The following is a 17,550-nucleotide window of genomic DNA, read 5'->3' on the forward strand; positions in this document are numbered from 1 at the left end:
ACAATGTACTGAATTATAAAACACTCACCACATATATTGTTCATTATCTTCATGCCATTGGAAAAACTTTACATAAAGACTGTGAAATAAATTTTAGCTTGTTTTAGCAAAATATTTTTTTACTAGTGTATTCACATGCATGTATTTTGTGTGAGGTGTTAACTTCTACTTTTATGAAAATTTAAGGTGTGATGTGAGGTTTCAGAAACATTTCAATGGGCCATGAGATTACATGTACTCTCTTCCAAAGGAACCAGACTAAATAAAATTTTATAATGAAGGATATGTACCAAACTGTGCCTGATCCTTTGAACTGTGGTGGGATGTCTTGGATCTCATCTTGTTATGACATTTAAGGGGTGATGAAACAAAAAATTAATGACAGAAAATTATATGAACTTTATCAGTGAAATGGTTTATAGAGGTATATTTTATTTTTATTATTATTTGTAAATCTCTGTAGAAGAAAGTTAGTGTCAATTACCTTCAGTCATGAAGAGGAAGATAACTCTTGTGCAGTCATTTCTAAGCTTAATGACAAATATAGCCTTAATCTCAAAGTAAGGCTACAAGTTCAGGTTCAGATGGTATATCATAATCAACCAGAATGGCACTACCTTATATTTTTAAATAAAGTAAACAATAAAATTGTAAGAAAATCATATGTAGTATAGATCAGATAAACTTATGACCAACATCAGATCAGGTTGTGTATAAACATGAATAAAATATGCAAATAACTAACCACCAAGTTTCAGATCCTAAACAAAAAGGCTTATTTTTTTCCTCAGACTACATGTCCATTAGAAAGAGGTAAATTGTGTGTTCTGCTCATTAGAGACAAATAAGGATGCTAGCTAATGAAAAAACACAAATCTATATATTCTCCAAAGATTACCTTGATATTGGAACGTCTGACATGACACTAGTCATTAAATGATTCTATCTTAAAATGACTCATATCATTTATGTATAATTTTTTGAGGAGAGGGGTGGCATGGAGGGATCAAGTTTATTAAGTAAGTTTAAGCAGAAAATGCAATAATTCCATGTGCCATGAAGAAAGTTAATAATGGATGTATTTTTAAAAGATGCCAAGGCTACAGTCTGCTTCCCTGATACTGTTTAGTTCTTTCTTCTTAATACTTATAAGACATATTCATTGTCATTCCACCAAAGAGATAACTCAAGAGCTCAACTAAAAATCAATCACAATACCTTATCTAGTATCTGTGGTCACCTGAAAGCAAAGTTTCATCAGTGTTTGTTTCTGTTTCTTTTCCATAAGTCAAAGAGGTAGTACTTTTTGGTTCTGAGATCTGGATTAAAAATAATTAAAAATTAAAAAGTTGATCTATATTTACACACATCTTATGTAACCAACTTTCCACATTTTTTCACTATTTCACTTCACTTCTATAAAAGGAATGTTAATACTTATTTTTGCTGATGAAAAGAAATGCAAAAAAAAAATTCAGATTTTGTTTTGCAACAGCATTTCTGGAAGCAAAGGCAACCTGAGCAGTGAAAATGGAACCACTAGGCTCCTTCCTCAGGCGCTACTTGCTGTATTTATGATATATTCACACTTTATTAATGCCAGTGTCATTTAAGGTTTATGTGTTATGTAGTCAGATTTGGTAAGTAATTGGGGGTGTCTGGGAAAGGTAAAATAGTTTTATATTAATAAATGGCAATTGCTTTTCTGTTTTATGCCACTTCAACTCTTGAAAGGTTAAATATGAATGTTCTATTTTTAGACAGCAGAGCATACGGTTATCTGTATTTAATGTAAGAATATAGTCTATAGGAATAAATAAATCTACAGAATCACTTAAATAATCATTCCCAGTCATAAAGGAGAAGACACAACAGTTGGTGTATTATAATTCTTCAATCCTACGGGATATGTGTGCCAAGACCTTCTCTGCGGGTGCAGCGTGTTCACATATTACTGTCAAGTACTACTTCCTGCTGGGTCCTATTTCTATGCCTTCTAATTGCCCATGGTTCTGCCCAGATTCGTTTATACTTTCATCTTTATAATCTTCTTTGTCATCAAAAGAGGGTATTGGAAAAATATTCTATTCAGTTTCTGAGTGTCCTTTTCAGCCTTTTTCCAATTTAGGAATTTAAGAACCTTAGAAATAATCTTAGATAGTTGTGGTTTATTTGTGTATCACTTTGTTCATTAAGTGTCATTTAAGGTTTATGTGTTATGTAGGCATTAAGTGTATCACCTATCTCTTTAAGTCTAATCATTTCTGTATTACAATATAATTCTTACTAATATTTTTTGCTTTGTTTTTTCTTGATTTTAAGGCCAGAATCAGCTTGCTCAGGAATTATTCCTGGATATGTGCTCAGGCACCACTCCTGAAGTGCTTGGGAGATTATATGCCAAGGATGAAACCTGTGTCAACTTCATGCAAGACAAGCACTTTACCTCCTGTATTATCTCTCTTGCCTTCTATCAGGAATATATGTAATATGTTATATACTATTTAGCCTATTATATATAATATATAGCATGTATTATATAGTATTATATATATGTATATTTTTGAGGAGCTAGAGTGACAATACAGTGGGAATGGTATTTGTCTTGGACGTGGCAGACCCTGATTCAATCCCTAGCATTATATATGTTTCCCTAGCATTATATATGTTTGTAGCACAAAGCCAGAAGTAAGTTATGAATGACACTGTTTGACCCCAAAATAAAAACATTCTAGAAACAATTTTAGATTAACTTCCCTGTTTGCTTTCTTCTCTTTTAATCTTCTACAACTTTAACCACAATAATTTCAATTTATACAAGTTTTGAGGACTAGTCAAGATATTAGTCTTTGTTCCTCTATTTTGTACAATTGAATGCAGTTACAGGATATCAATTATTAATTATGTCCTTATTCTAAAGCATCCTAATGAACTCTGATTTTTGGAATAACTATGATTTTTATCCTTACTGCATATCTAATTTTTGTTTTTTTGGATTTTTTTACTTGCTTTGCTATATTCACTGATGTTTTCAATAATAACTTTTGACAGATTCGGTTGAAACAGTTTTTCTCTCAATCCTATAGGTTTCTGAACATCTTGACTTTCTTTATTCCTTTCTATTTATAGTCAGTTCTTTTCTGAACTCATCCCTTTCTTGTAGTATCTTGGCCAAATGTTGCCAATGTGCCAACTACATCATGTGCCAAATTACAAGAGACTTATGATTATAATGATGATGATGATAATTACAATGATGGCAACTACACTAAAATTGCAATGCCTTAATGCAAGGCATTGTGTGAATAAAGCCTTTCTATTCATTAACTATTTCAGGCCCAAATGGTTGCAGAAGTGAACCCAGATTTCAATTGCCACTGCAGAAATGGGAAAGGGCCATAATCAAGTTTGACTTTTCTTTCAAACTTCCATCCATAAAACATAATGCTTCAAAATATAACACTTCTTTTCATGTTTCATCAGTATATTCTGTAATTATTATAACCTTTGTGGAAGAAAAGAAGCATAACATTAAGAAGTGACTTATAAGCATAATCAGAAGACTTATTTAGCAGCCAGCTACACAACATACTATGTTGCTGAAGGTTATTGAGAAAAATTCTTTTAGTTCCTCCCTTTTTCCCTTATTGTACTGGTCAAGGACACTCATCTTTGAGAATCATAAGATTAAAAATTATTTTGCAAATTGTCTACTTTGTTGGAATTTTTTAATTTTCTGTTCTGAGAGTCCACATATGAAATATACGCATTAACTAGAAAAAGCTCTGGACACAAATACAAACATGGGACTCAGAGAGCAGTAAGTTTTAACAAAAGTGTGAAGTTGTTCATTCTATCACCAGGAATAATCTAAAATGAGAATGCTGACACAGATATATAAGCAAAGACATTCTATATATATATATTTTTTTATATATATTTTAAAGACCATGGCTTTTATATTTGTAGTTATATAATTTTGAAAAACTATTAAATCACCTTGTATTTCAATACTCTTAAAATGATATTATCTGGTAGATATACTCATAATGAGACTTTAGGTCATCTTGATTTCTATTTTTATTTTTGTTTGTTTGTGTGGTCAGGTCATGCTCAGGGCAAACTCAAGGCTCTGTGCTCATGGATCAATTTTGGTGGTACGCTAAAGGACTATATGCAATGCTGGGAATTGAAATAGAGTTGGCCATATGCCAGACAAGTGTCTAACCCTGTAATTCTACTCCTTCCTGTTGTTTTGTGGTGTCTAAGTCTGAGTTCAAGGTATCACAAAGGTAAAATAAGTGCTATACCAATAAACTACATCTATCCTTATACTCATAAATATATTTATCTCTAGAGATTGTTTAAAATGTTTGAAAAGTATTAGTGTTAGCTACTTTACTTATATTATTAACTTTAAATGATCTGTCTCCCTGTCTCTCTCTCTATATCTATCCATCTATCTATCTATCTATCTATCTATCTATCTATATTCCCAGCTTTCTTGAAGGAATGTCACTTTCTATAGAAAGCTAAAATTTATCCTTGTCACACTCATATGGAGCATTTATAATTTTTTGCCCTGTGTGCAGAAGGAAAGATATGATTTTTGATGACAAATTTAGATGGAGATTGTAAATACAATATTTAAACCACTAAACTAGGTTATGGCACAATATGTAAAACTGAGTATCTGAATTCTATTTCCCCAGCACCACATTTCACACTTAGTGAACATTCTATAAATGTTAGTAGAATTAAATGGGCTCTCTAGTTTGGTAAAATAGTGATTAAATGTGGCTGCTTAAAAATGAATTACTTAACTATACTGAGTATATTTAAAAGTTCTTGCTCTATTTGTATTTTATCCTATATTTCTTATATTCCAATCTGACTCTCCTCTCCTTAGAGCCTTCTATAGCTCTCCTATTATTACCATATAAAATCAAATCTGGTAGTTTGGAGTGTTTTAATATTTCTTCTTTCCTATTTCCTGAAAATAAAGTTGGTTGAAGAGAATAAAATAAATCATTAAGCATATAGTCTCAATCTTTATTTTTTTAGCTTGTTAAGTAATTTGCCTTCCTTAGTTCTTAAAAACCTAATACCTAATCTAGGAGGTAAGTATTAGTATTATTTCTATTTTACAGATGAGACAACTAAATTAATTTGAAAAAGTCATTTGTAGAGGGAATGTTTTTTCTATAGGATTGGGCTTTGAAGTCTAAAATTGGCTATTAAGACAACTATTTTAGGTAGATAGGAGCATATACTAAATAATGAATTCTTAGTTTTAATATCCGGGGGGAAAAAACATGAAAAATCTGTTCAAAGAAGAACCTAATCAGAATTAAGAATAATCCCTCAGGTGGAGAAAACAGGGAACATGAGTGAGAGAAAAATTAAATAGAAAGTAGCATACCAAAAGACCTAGACCTAAAAGAGAGACCAAAAATGTGAATGAAAGAGAAAGAGAGGGGGAAGGAAGAGATAAAGAGAGAGAGAGAGAGAGAGAGAGAGAGAGAGAGAGAGAGAGAGTGTCTCTGTAAAGAACCCTGAAAACCATACTAAGGTTAGTAAGAATGTTGGGTTTTCAATCAGAAAGTGTCACTTAGTTTTACACTTAAAATTTTGGCAAATTTTAGCAGTGTCACACTGATTGGACAGAGGTCATAAATCAGAAGGCAGTGAGGAGAGAGATCAATTTGGAACAGTTCAAGAGATTGTCCAACATAAGGTGGTGCTGCCTTTGTCTCATTTGATAATAGCAGAGATAGGTAATTGTAAATAGCTTCCAATGACATTCACAAAAGGAGATTTTTTTTTTAAAGGCTGGATGTTATGAGGAAGAATGAAAAACTCATTCAGAAAATGTCTATATTCGTTTTGACATGAGCAACTATGTATAGAGATGATGAGTGGGTTCAAATGGGGAGTGGGCGGTATGATGAGTTGTCAATTCCAGTTTTGGAAAGTTTCATTTCAGAAACTAATGGAATGACCATATGGAGAGAACTTGCACTTGTCCTGGCATGACCCTCCAACTATGAGAGCAGGCTTCCTTCTTGTCTGAGTCACAATCTAGCATCAGACCCTAGAGTAGCAATGGTATCACTCAGTGGAACACACAAATCTCTTGTTAACTAAATATTTTGACTATGGTCAAACTGTGTTCAGTGTGCTTATTGAGACTCTGTTTAGTTTCCTCACCTCAGTACTTATATAGAAAAGCTCCATCATGATTCACATTTTCATGATCCCTAAGACAGGACAATGAGTCATTTTTGACTAGGGCTTTATTTGGGGGGAAAAATAAAACCCTTACCAAACCAGGGCATTGCTTTTGAAATGGATCACCTATGAGCAGTATAACATTGCTTATTTAATGCTGAGGAACTGAAGGTAAATCTCAGTTATCCATCATAGTAGATGTCCATGTGAATAGTTGAATTGGAAAACGCATCTGTGCTAGGTCAGAGAGAACTTCAAAACTCTGCCAAAATGTTTTGTGTCTGATAGCTAGTTTGCTATACTGCTGCAGGTTGAGCTCATTTCTCTAGCTTTGCTGTCCGATGAGTCATTCTTTAAAACTTTACCTTTACACTCCTCCCACTATGTTAATCAAATGCTCTAGAAGTGCTTTTGCTATTTGACTATGAGTGAGCAAGGCCATTTCTTATCAATTATTCCCAAATTTTTAGGACAATGGCCTATCATATTGAAGGCCAGTGATCTATATTTCTAATTGAAGTTATTTTTGTCTTGATATCTCTTTTATCAGAGTGCATATGTGCTCAGAAAAATCCATGCCCATTAGATGTTGTCCTATTTAACAATCTCAGTGAGTCATCAAAATTGTCTGCTAAATTCATATTGCTTTTAAGTACAAACCAGCTGTGAAGTTTACAAAGGGGATGTTGTGTACATCATTTTATTTGATAAAATAATCTGAGTCATCTTTTTCTCTATCTTTCCAACCACTCCAGCTCTATGATCTCCCAGCCGCCACTTCACCTTTTGTCCCTTCCAAATCTGGCTTTTTTCCTGACATCCCCTTACACTTATGCTCCACTGAGACAGAAAGACACAAATACAGTTCCAGCAGAAAGCACAAATATGGAACAAGAACAACATGTCTGATAAACAGATTGAGCACGGCATGGCCTGGGACTTATGACCACATCTGTTCAACTAGGCTATTTGTTTAATTGAAATGTATTGATGCCAAGTCAGCAAAATTTGATGATGTTCAGGTCTCTGGGGATGAGGAAAGTGCATTGCTGAACATAAGTTTTCGTTTTCATTGGGTAGTCTTTAGTGAAAAGCTTATTTCTATCTGTAAAGAAATATGAACATATTATAAATATACAATTAATTATCATTAATAGCTTTTCAAAAGTTATCAAAAGCCACTGTTAACTAATATTAGTAGGAACATATAATTAGTCTATCACTATGTGCCAGAATTTCTCCAGGTCTTAAATGAGATCTTACATTCCTGACTAACCCCTTCTTCCCATATCAAATCATCAAAGAGTATCTACTCCAATAATACTCAAGGCTTTCTTCTAATAATTTTTCTTTTAAAGAACACAGGTAAGTCACTGAATTATGATTAGGTAGCAAACATTGGGCTATGCATCTCAACTATGAAAAAGATAATATATTATATATACAAAAGTTATAAATAACAAGAATTCATGAGATTCCTTGCCTCCCCTCTACTGTTTCTGTAAGCAGTGATTTGCCTGTGGCACTCTTGATGCTATTCTAAGACCTGAGGTTAACAACAAAATTAAGAAATGGGCTCAAGTAAGTTTGTTTAGTGTAATATTAAATTAAAACATGTTGTCCCACAACTTCAAAAATAATATATGAAATATTTTATGTTTTAAATAACTGTCACCTAGACCAACTTATCTTCACATCAGAATGAAAGCACATCTCCTTACTTCTAAATATTTACGTAAAATATGATGTATGTATAATAAAAATACACATATATACACATGTGCACATATGTAGGATAATTGCTTTGTCCTTTCTTCCTTGCCACAAGGAGCTTAGGTTTATCAGGTCACACACATCAAAGTGCTCTGAGTCACTCTCATTCTTTTGTTTATCTGTAACCACTTATCTATGCTCTCTTTCCCAACCTGTTAATCGGCTTTTTCCCCTAATCTGTTTCTGTTAATTTGTAAGGTCAGATCTTTCTAGGACAATGAACTTGTATTGTAAGTTAATATTGCCTTACTCCTCTCTTTGTCTTTTGAATAGTTTACTTTAAGGCAATGTCCTTTTGTATAGACACAAGAAGAAAATTAATATAATGCTTTTGTAACTTGGGATTTATTTGGATTTGAATATTATTCATTCCGGGGCATTGGCTTTCTCAACTTAAGCATCAGTTGCCCTCACTTCCTAGAGTCCCCAAAAACAGGGTCCCAACAAGGGACTGGATGGAACTAGGGCAAGCGGTAAGTTATGTGTTATCCTGGCATCGAGATGGGCATCGCCAAAGCGACACAATTCTTTTTTTTTCTTTTTTTATTAGTGAAACACCATGAGGTACAGTTGTAGATTTACAATTTTTTGTGCTTGGGTTTGATTATACAATGATCAGATACCCATCCCTCCACCAGTGCCCATTTTCCACCACCATGGATAATATCCCCCCACCCCCATCCCCCCATCCCCCCTGCCTCTGTGGCAGGGCAATCCCCTGTGTTCTCTCTCTCCTTTTGGGTGTTGTGGTCTGCAAAAGAGGCATTGAGTGGCAAACATGTTCAGTCCATAGTCTACTTTCGACATGCATCTCCCCTCCTGGGAGGATCCTCCAAACACCCTTTATTTGGTGTTCCCTTCTCTATCTGAGCTGCCCTTTCCTCTAGAATGCTCGACTGGCCACTAAGCTATGGAGTAATCCTCCTGGTGCTGATCTCAGCTATCCTTGGGTATTAATCTCATATTTTGTTACTTTATATCCCCCAGATGAATGCAATCTTTCTATGTCTATCCCTCTCTTTCTGACTCATTAAAGCGACACAATTCTTAACTATAAGTTAAGAGTTTGATTATGACAAATGCTGTCATGATCCAAAAGTGACAACGAGACTAGGACCCTGCTAAGGATAGGGTAGACTAATCTGGTCTGAGCACTGTAGTCTGAGATCGGGATGACCCAAGGAGAGAAATTCTATAAGCTTAATGCATCTCTTACTGTGTCCATATAAAATGATTAATATTATGAATGCTTATATTTTTGTTGGACAAGGAGAGGAGAAACACACCCATGGGATTTTGACCTTGCTGAAAGAGAATCTGTCCTAGAATTAACATCCCCTGAAGGAAAGAACTTTATCCCTATTAATTGTGACCACACCTATGTGTAAGCCCAGCCACTGATGGTTTTGGGATTTAACTAGACTATAAGAGTGGGCTGGAGGATCGAGATGAGATCCAGAACCAGAGCCAGGAAAGAGGGATTCTAGATTGGGGCCCAGGAGAGAAGGAGAGAGAGACAGGAGTAAACGGGGATGAGAATGGAATAAACAGCATCTGATCAATCAAAGGGCTTGACCCTCGTTTCCTCTACCATCTGCCCCATGGCCTGGGCAACTCTGGCTGGGAGAGAGGCCAGGGCCTCCCAGAACCTGGGTGGCCAGGTGAAGAGCCTTTGGGGCCACCCCCTGGTCGCCCTAGGAGTTTTTTACACACAGATACTAAAATTACAAGTCATTGTCACTGTCCTCCAGTTGTTCATCGATTTGCTCGAGTGGGCCCAGTAATGTCTCCATTGTGACAATTGTTACTGTGTTTGACATATCAAATACATCACGGGTAGCTCGTCAGGCTTTGCCATTGAGGACGAAATACTCTCGGTAGCTTGCCGGGCTCTCAGAGAGGGGTGGAGGAATAGAACTCGGGTCGGCCATGTTGGCCGCTTGCAAGGCAACCGCCCTACCTGCTGTGCTATCACTCTAGCCCACTAAAATTACAATGAGAAACAAATTTATAAACTTTAAATTATATAAGCTATACTTCTATATCTTGTATGTTATTTAGGAATAGAAACATAGCTTAAAATAAGAATTTTACATAATACAATCTATAATGATTATAACTGTGAGATCCTATAGTAGCATTGTGCTAAATATCCTGAATGAAATTGCTTGCAGTTGTGCAAACCCAAATATGACTCGAATCAAAGATTATGCTTGTGAATAAGTAAATTTCTTAAAACATTTCTGACACCATGATTTACAAAGATATTGACAAAAGATTTTCAGGCATACAATGCTCAACTCCAGTCCCTCTACCGTGTATATATTATTCCACTAATGTCCCTAGGTTTCACTCTTAAACTGGTCTCCTTGACAGTAACATTTTTGAAAAAGTTTGTTATGATTAGGTTTTCCATGCTTGCAGTATCATTTTCTTTGATAGTTTGAGATATAAAGATACTTCATTGCTAACCCACAGCTGAGCCCTTGTCCCTGTTTTACCTCCAGACAATTTCTTCTTGTCTTTACCTTTCATTACGCTCCTTCTCTGGCATCTATATAATCTATGCACACATAATGTTCTTCACTATTCTTTGTACAATAGTCAGAATATAGAAATAACCCAAGTGTCTAATTGCTGCTGAATGGAAAATGAAGTTGTGGCATTCATACCCTATGGAATACTACACAGCCACAAGGAAGGATGAAATCATGCAATTTGAATGCAACTGAACTATTTCATGTTAAGTGAAATAAGTCAAAAGTACAAGAACAAGTACCAGAAACCGTCACTATAGTTTATATAATAGTATGACAAAGGAATAGAAGCTGTCAAAGCTGGGCATACTCTTTGATCTAGGTTATAGAAACAGGTAGCAAATGAGTATTTGGCACTTTTCAGCCTGAATGAACAATTTTGGCGGTGAAAAACTACATCTAAATTGTAGGTCTGTGGCTCTCTGTCTATATGATTTTAAAACTTTGAGATAATGGGTTAAGTTTTAGTAGAAAAGGAAATAGAATAAACTTGGAAGTCCTCAACAATGACTGCAGATAATGCTTCTGCAAGTATTACAAGTTTGGATTAGTGGAATAGAGAATTTTGCAGGGGAGGGAATTGAGATACCTCAAAAGAAGAAAAAGTTGCACTATATGACTAAGAAGCAATATTGATACTTCGAGATAAAGTGTTTTATTCTCATGCCAATAAATATAGATATTAAATTCCCTTATTATCAATAATAACAGCAAAATAACTCAAGTTTATATATTATTGGTTAAGTACGCTGAGAGCTTGTACTTTAATATATTACCTCTCAATTTTTAAGTCAATCTTAGAAACATAGTTGCAATTATTCTCACATTATTTTGTGGGGTGACAGAAAGTATCAAAAATGATCAGAACATTACTAGGAATTATTAAAGATCTAACTAGACATTAATTCTTTTTTGGACTTGGGAATAAGAGGTAATTTTGTAGACAGACATTGAGTACTGGAAGCATCTAAACATAATAATCTAAGACAATGTTTCAAGCTAAGGCAACAACCTGAGAGTAAATATGGGACTAGAAAATGAATAAGGTTCTTGAGAGTTTGGGAGGGCAGCAATGGATCTACCTCCTACTGAAATTACATTGTAAGGTGAAATGCAAAAAAAAAGCTACTCAGACATATTATTTTGAAATCTGTCTGCATTTCTCCTTCCTGTCTCTAGGTATAGGATTCATGGAGAAATTGAAGGAACATTTTCTATTACTGAATTGGATGAACATCTTACAAAACAGCTGTATCTTTATCAAAAGACAACATAACATTAATTTCTCACTGGTCTCAAGAACTCATGTAAAATGTATGGGCTGATTTTTAATTTTCTCTAGTGCAGGTGGCATGCCGTGGTGGGGGTGGGGGTGTGGAGGGAAGGAAGTTTGTAGCAGAAACACTTAAGTCACGCAGACCCATGCATGGAATGACCTTGCTTGCATGCCAAACTTCAGGCGGAACAATAATGAGAAGGTAGCAGAACTAATCAATTTGGAACAGGGCCCATTCCCTCCATCACTCGGGCCACTTAGAATGCAGGCAGTGTCCTGAGTTTTTCCCCCAAGCTTGCCTTTTGAGCACAAACACAATGCTTTCTCTTACGTAACTCAGTGGAAAAAGTAGGTTTGCCATCTGAAAAATAGAAGCAGAATTAGTCTCCATGCTAATATTATTATTCCTTTTTGATACCCCTTCTCTTTTTCAAATTGTTCCTTTTTAAGACCAGTTAGAAAAGGAGAGTCAATCGCACTCACTTGTGGGAAATTAAAAAAAACACTGCCTGAGACTAATACCCAAGGACAGTAGGAACAAGGGCCAGAAGGACTGGTACACAGTTGGAAGCTTGCCACAAGTGTGCTGGGAGGGCAGTTAGAACAGAGAAGGGACCAATATGACAATGATGTTTGGAAATATCACTCTGAACAAGAACTGAGTGCTGAAAGGAGATAAAGGGATATAATGATAACCTTTCAGTACCTATATTGCAAACCATAATGTTCAAAAAGTATATATAGAGAGAGAGCTAGAGAGAAAAGGTAAGTATCTGCTGTAGAGGCTGGTTGCAGGGATGGGAGATGGAGGGAGGGAAACTGGGGACACTGGTAGTGGGAAATGTACACTGGAGAAGGGATGAGTGTTGGAATAAGGTATGACTGAAATCCAATTATGAACAACTTGGTAATTGTGTAACTCATGTTGATTCAATAAATAAATAAATAAGAATATTTTTAAAAATCTTATCAAACCAAATTCCACACTCTTGTTGGCCTCTCTAAGCCAACTATGTACCCTCAGAACATTTGCACCATCACTATGAACAAATGCTACATTTTCCTGAATCTCAGTTAATCCACTTAACGGGACTTGAGATAAGATCAAATGGTAGAGGAGTATAAAATGCTTACCAAATGTTCTTAAGGACTGTGTTTTAATCTTTCTTCCCAGGCAAACTTGTTTTTGAAATACAATTTAGCACTAACTCATGGGTCAAAGGCATTTCTTATTATTTCAGAGTCTTGAATTTTTCTTTTATAAAATAAGAATCACTGAGATTTCTGTGAAGACAGACTGACATAATATTCATAATATAAATATTTAGTTGATTTTTACACATCTCTGTACTTTCCGCATCTCTTTTTTTGAAAGGTAACATTATGTGTGCAATACCAAATCTTAGGATTTGAAAGAATACTTAATTGCATATTCAGGTCAAAGCTGATCCAGTGGTCATCATCATCATCAGTGTCTGATGGTCCACTTTAACAGATGATCAGAATCACAGTCTTAGTTGTTATGTTGGGGGTTGTACTTGTGGACATGCAAGACAAGTCCTCTGTTAGTGAGTCGCACTCCCAGCTTCAAAATGAACAAATGTTCATCTTTCATAGGGGTCTTCTGGCATGAGCTCCATCTTCAGACCCTACAATCTTTTTTCTCTCCCAAATTGTTGAGACCAGACATTTGAGGAGATTGATAATCCATGGTAAACAAATGGTATCAAGTAGTTCCAGTCAATGGCATTGCTCAGTCATGCCCAGAGATCTTATGCAATGAGCACAATTGTTCCCAAGATCTGCTAAGAATGTATATTTGATTATAAATAGAAAACTTTTTCTGCTTCAAGATTTCCAAATTGTGACATTTCAAGATAAGAATACAATAAAAACACTTGATACTTCTGTCCACCACTAACTGTCAGAGTGGTAGTCTGCATAGTGTCAATAGGGCTAGGGATAGAAAAATGTTCCAGTTTTTTCTTAGCCTTTGAGAGAGAGATTTTAGCACTATCACATACACACATCTGGATTGACATTGGAGTACTCATGCCTCCATCATGACCAAGTAACAATAATATATATTCTTAAACTTTATTTGTGGAATTTTGGTGCTGCTTTTAGGGACAATATTGAAATATTAGAAGCTGAGCTACTGCCTAAACACAAAAATAGAGAGAACTTGTAGAACAAATGTATCATCAACCTAGTGTCTTAAAAAGAAGGGTACTTGGTGTATATGTCAGTTCTCTCCCCTCCCCTAATCTATTATATGCTATCCTCAACATACTTATGAAATCAAATACTTTTTTGAGTGTATTTTTATAGCAAATGAAAATGCTCAAAACTTTAGTTGATAGTGACAACACTCCTGGGGATTTACTGGACTAAAACAAGTCTTCCCAGTTTAAATAAGTGTACAGTTTTACTGCCTTGTGTCCAAAATCACTTAATGAAAATATTTGGAGTTAGCATGAACGAGGCTGGAGCATTAGCACAGAGGGTAGGGCGTTTGCCTTGCACGCGGTTGACCTGGGTGCAATTCCTCTGCCCCTCTCGGAAAGCCCGGCAAGCTACGAAGAGTATCTCACCTGCAGGGCAAAGCCTGGCAAGCTACTCATGACATATTCAATATGCCAAAAACAGTAAAACAAATCTCACAATTTGTTGTGAGATGTTATTGGTGCCCACTCAAGCAAATCGATGAACAATGGGAGGACAGTGCTACTAGCATGAACCAGGTCTTATGTGGTAATCCTAAACTACAAAAGTGAAAGAGACAGATATTGTTTTGCCTTGCTATTGCTTAATCTAGTGGGGGAGACTGGCAAGAAATCAAACAATTGCAATTCCCTATGTGAGAAGAAATGTGACGAGCAAGTACAGGATGGTAGAAGACCACGGAATAGAGTTTTCTCTTTCAGATTTATGGATCAGATTGTCTTTGCCAAAGGATATGAGGTCTAGGGAGAGGTCTGAAAGATGATTATAACACAGACACACTTAGCCCTTCCAAAAATAGACTTCCTCTCCATCTGCATGGAGCAAGAAAGTAACGGGCCTTTAGGAAGGTTAAAGGAGAACAGGCTGGTGCCTTTGAGCTGGTGAGATGATGCTAGAACAATACAATTGTCAGCAATGTTGCAAGTCACTTTGAGATGTTCTCCTATACTCAGTAGGAAATAACTGTGGTGTTTATAGGTGGTCAAATACACATTTTCTTCTTTTATTACAATAATTTAGGTAACACGGTTACAATACTATTCATGTTTATAGTTTTGATATCCAGTTACAGCTCCTCACCACCACCAAAGTGCCAATTTCCTTAAACACTGTCCTTATATATCTTCTAGCCACCGTTCTCATTCTCCCACTCCTCTACCCACCATTCCCCCCACTGCTTGGAAATAGCAGTTTTGTAATACTAGGCCAAGAGTTTTTCATTGTTTAATAGTATCTATTTCCTCATTTTTTTCTCTAGGTGAGTAAGGTCATTTAGTACTTTTTCTTCTCACTCTAAACTCATTGCACTAAACATAATATCCTCTAGTTCCGTCCAATTTGCAACACATTGAAAATTTTATCTTTTTATAGCTGTATAGTATTGAATTGTGAATACTACCACGCCACTTTTTTCTTTGTTATCCATTCTTCTCTTTTTGGACATTTAGGATATCTTGTATCCTAGTCATTGTATTAAGTAATGTATTGTATTAAGAAAAGGGAAAGAAAGGTAAAGGCCCTCCCGTTGATCTTCGATTTGCTCGAGCGGGCCCAGTAACGTCTCCATTGGAGACTTTGTTGTTACTGTGTCTGGCATATCAAATACTCTCGGTAGCTTGCCGGGCTCTCCGAGAGGGGCGGAGGAATCGAACTCGGGTCAGCCATGTTGGCCGCGTGCAAGGCAAACGCCCTACCCGCTGTGCTATCGCTCCAGCCTGCGATAGCACAGCGGGTAGGGCGTTCGCCTTACACGCGGCCAACATGGCCGACCCGAGTTCGATTCCTCAGCCCCTCTCGGAGAGCCTGGCAAGCTACCGAGAGTATTGGATATGCCAGACACAGTAACAACAAAGTCTCCAATGGAGACGGTACTGGGCCCACTCGAGCATTGTATTAAGATAGGTGGGAAAATATTATTTTAAAACTAACTATTTGATGGGTACTTGATCATTGTATAACTGAAACCCAAGCACAACAACTTGTAAGTCTACAACTGTACCTCATGGTGTTTCACTAATAATAATAATATTTAAAAAAAAGGCCTTACAAAAAAAACCCTAACTATTTGTTAGTTTCCAGGGCAAGTACCGAGAAGAGGACTCAGAGTCATGTGGAAACTGTCTCCTCCTCCTCCTCCTCCTCCTCCTCCTCCTCCTCCTCCTCCTCCTCTTCCTCCTCCTCTTCTTCTTTCATTTCTTCATTATCATCTCTATACTGCTTTCTATGAAGACTTAACAGACAGCATTCACATTTTGAAAAAACAAAGTTTGCATGACAGAAGAATGTAGTCAGTAAAAAAAGAGATGATAGACAATAAATGATAAGGTTGTGAGGGAGAGAGATGGCAGGAAGAACACAGACATTTGAAGTTCATAAAAGAAGTGTGTTTTGTATCATATTTATGTAGTCCCTGCTGCATTTCTTAAAAAGTATTATGTGAAGGACTAAGGAAGAGATGATGTATTTAAATAATTTCTCAATGCTGAATAATACTTATTTTATCTCAGTAATCAAATTAATGTGCTGATTTATTATTCCATATCTTGTGTCCTTTATTCAAATTTACATTTGCTGAATAGTGAGCAGATGCAAAACACTAATATACACATAAGAGAGCTAATGAGAAGAGATAGACCTTGTTCTCAGGTCTACATGTGTTTGCCACAAAGCGAAGTAAATCAACAAATTAGATTGCAACCTCTAAATAATGTTACACAGTATGGCAATGCTTATCTCTAGAAGTGGGACATCAGAAAAGATCTTTCTGGGATATGTCATTTGTCCTGAGAGCTTAGTTCTAAAAATTCTTCTTACTATCTGGGTAAAGTATATTCTAGAAGCAGGAACACTAATGGAAAATGCCTTAAGTGAGACTATCTTATTTGATATTACAACCCAGCCCTCCTGCAAATTGATATTTATCTCGTTCATACTTTTTTATGCAAAGAATTTGATAATTTCTAAATCTTATAACCTTTACCTTTTCATCTTCTTTATTGTCTTTCAACACTTCCTCCTATAATATAAATTTTAAGAGGGCAAGGAGATTTATTTGATTTTTTAACTGTTATATTTTCAACATGTAGGAGAGTTTTCTAGCATATACCTAGTCCATATTTTGAGTAAGAACACAATACCGTAAATAAAACAGAGGAGCAGAAATAAGAGCAATGTTACTAAACCAACACAAATGTAGGACTTGAGGCTACGACATGAAGTAGAGATGAAAAAGTAAATCATGCGGAGATATTCTGGCCAGTGAAGAGTATGGTTCTTATTTTGAAATCTTTACTGAGGTTTTAAGTGGGGGAATAAAGGAATTGGATTTACTTTTCTGCATGAATGGATTTTAGCGAGTGAGGATAGCAGAAGCTAAGAGTTCTGCTAGGGAGTAAAGCTATCAGTGACCCATAAGTCCATTTTCTTAGCCATAATGGATTATTCAATGTTCACTATCCTTCAAGTACAGTTTGCATTAGCTTTACAGTAATGTATTATGGGGGTTCT

This window comes from Sorex fumeus, unplaced genomic scaffold (genome assembly GCF_029834395.1).
Source record: "Sorex fumeus unplaced genomic scaffold, SorFum_2.1 ptg000129l, whole genome shotgun sequence".
Taxonomy (NCBI): Eukaryota; Metazoa; Chordata; class Mammalia; order Eulipotyphla; family Soricidae; genus Sorex; species Sorex fumeus.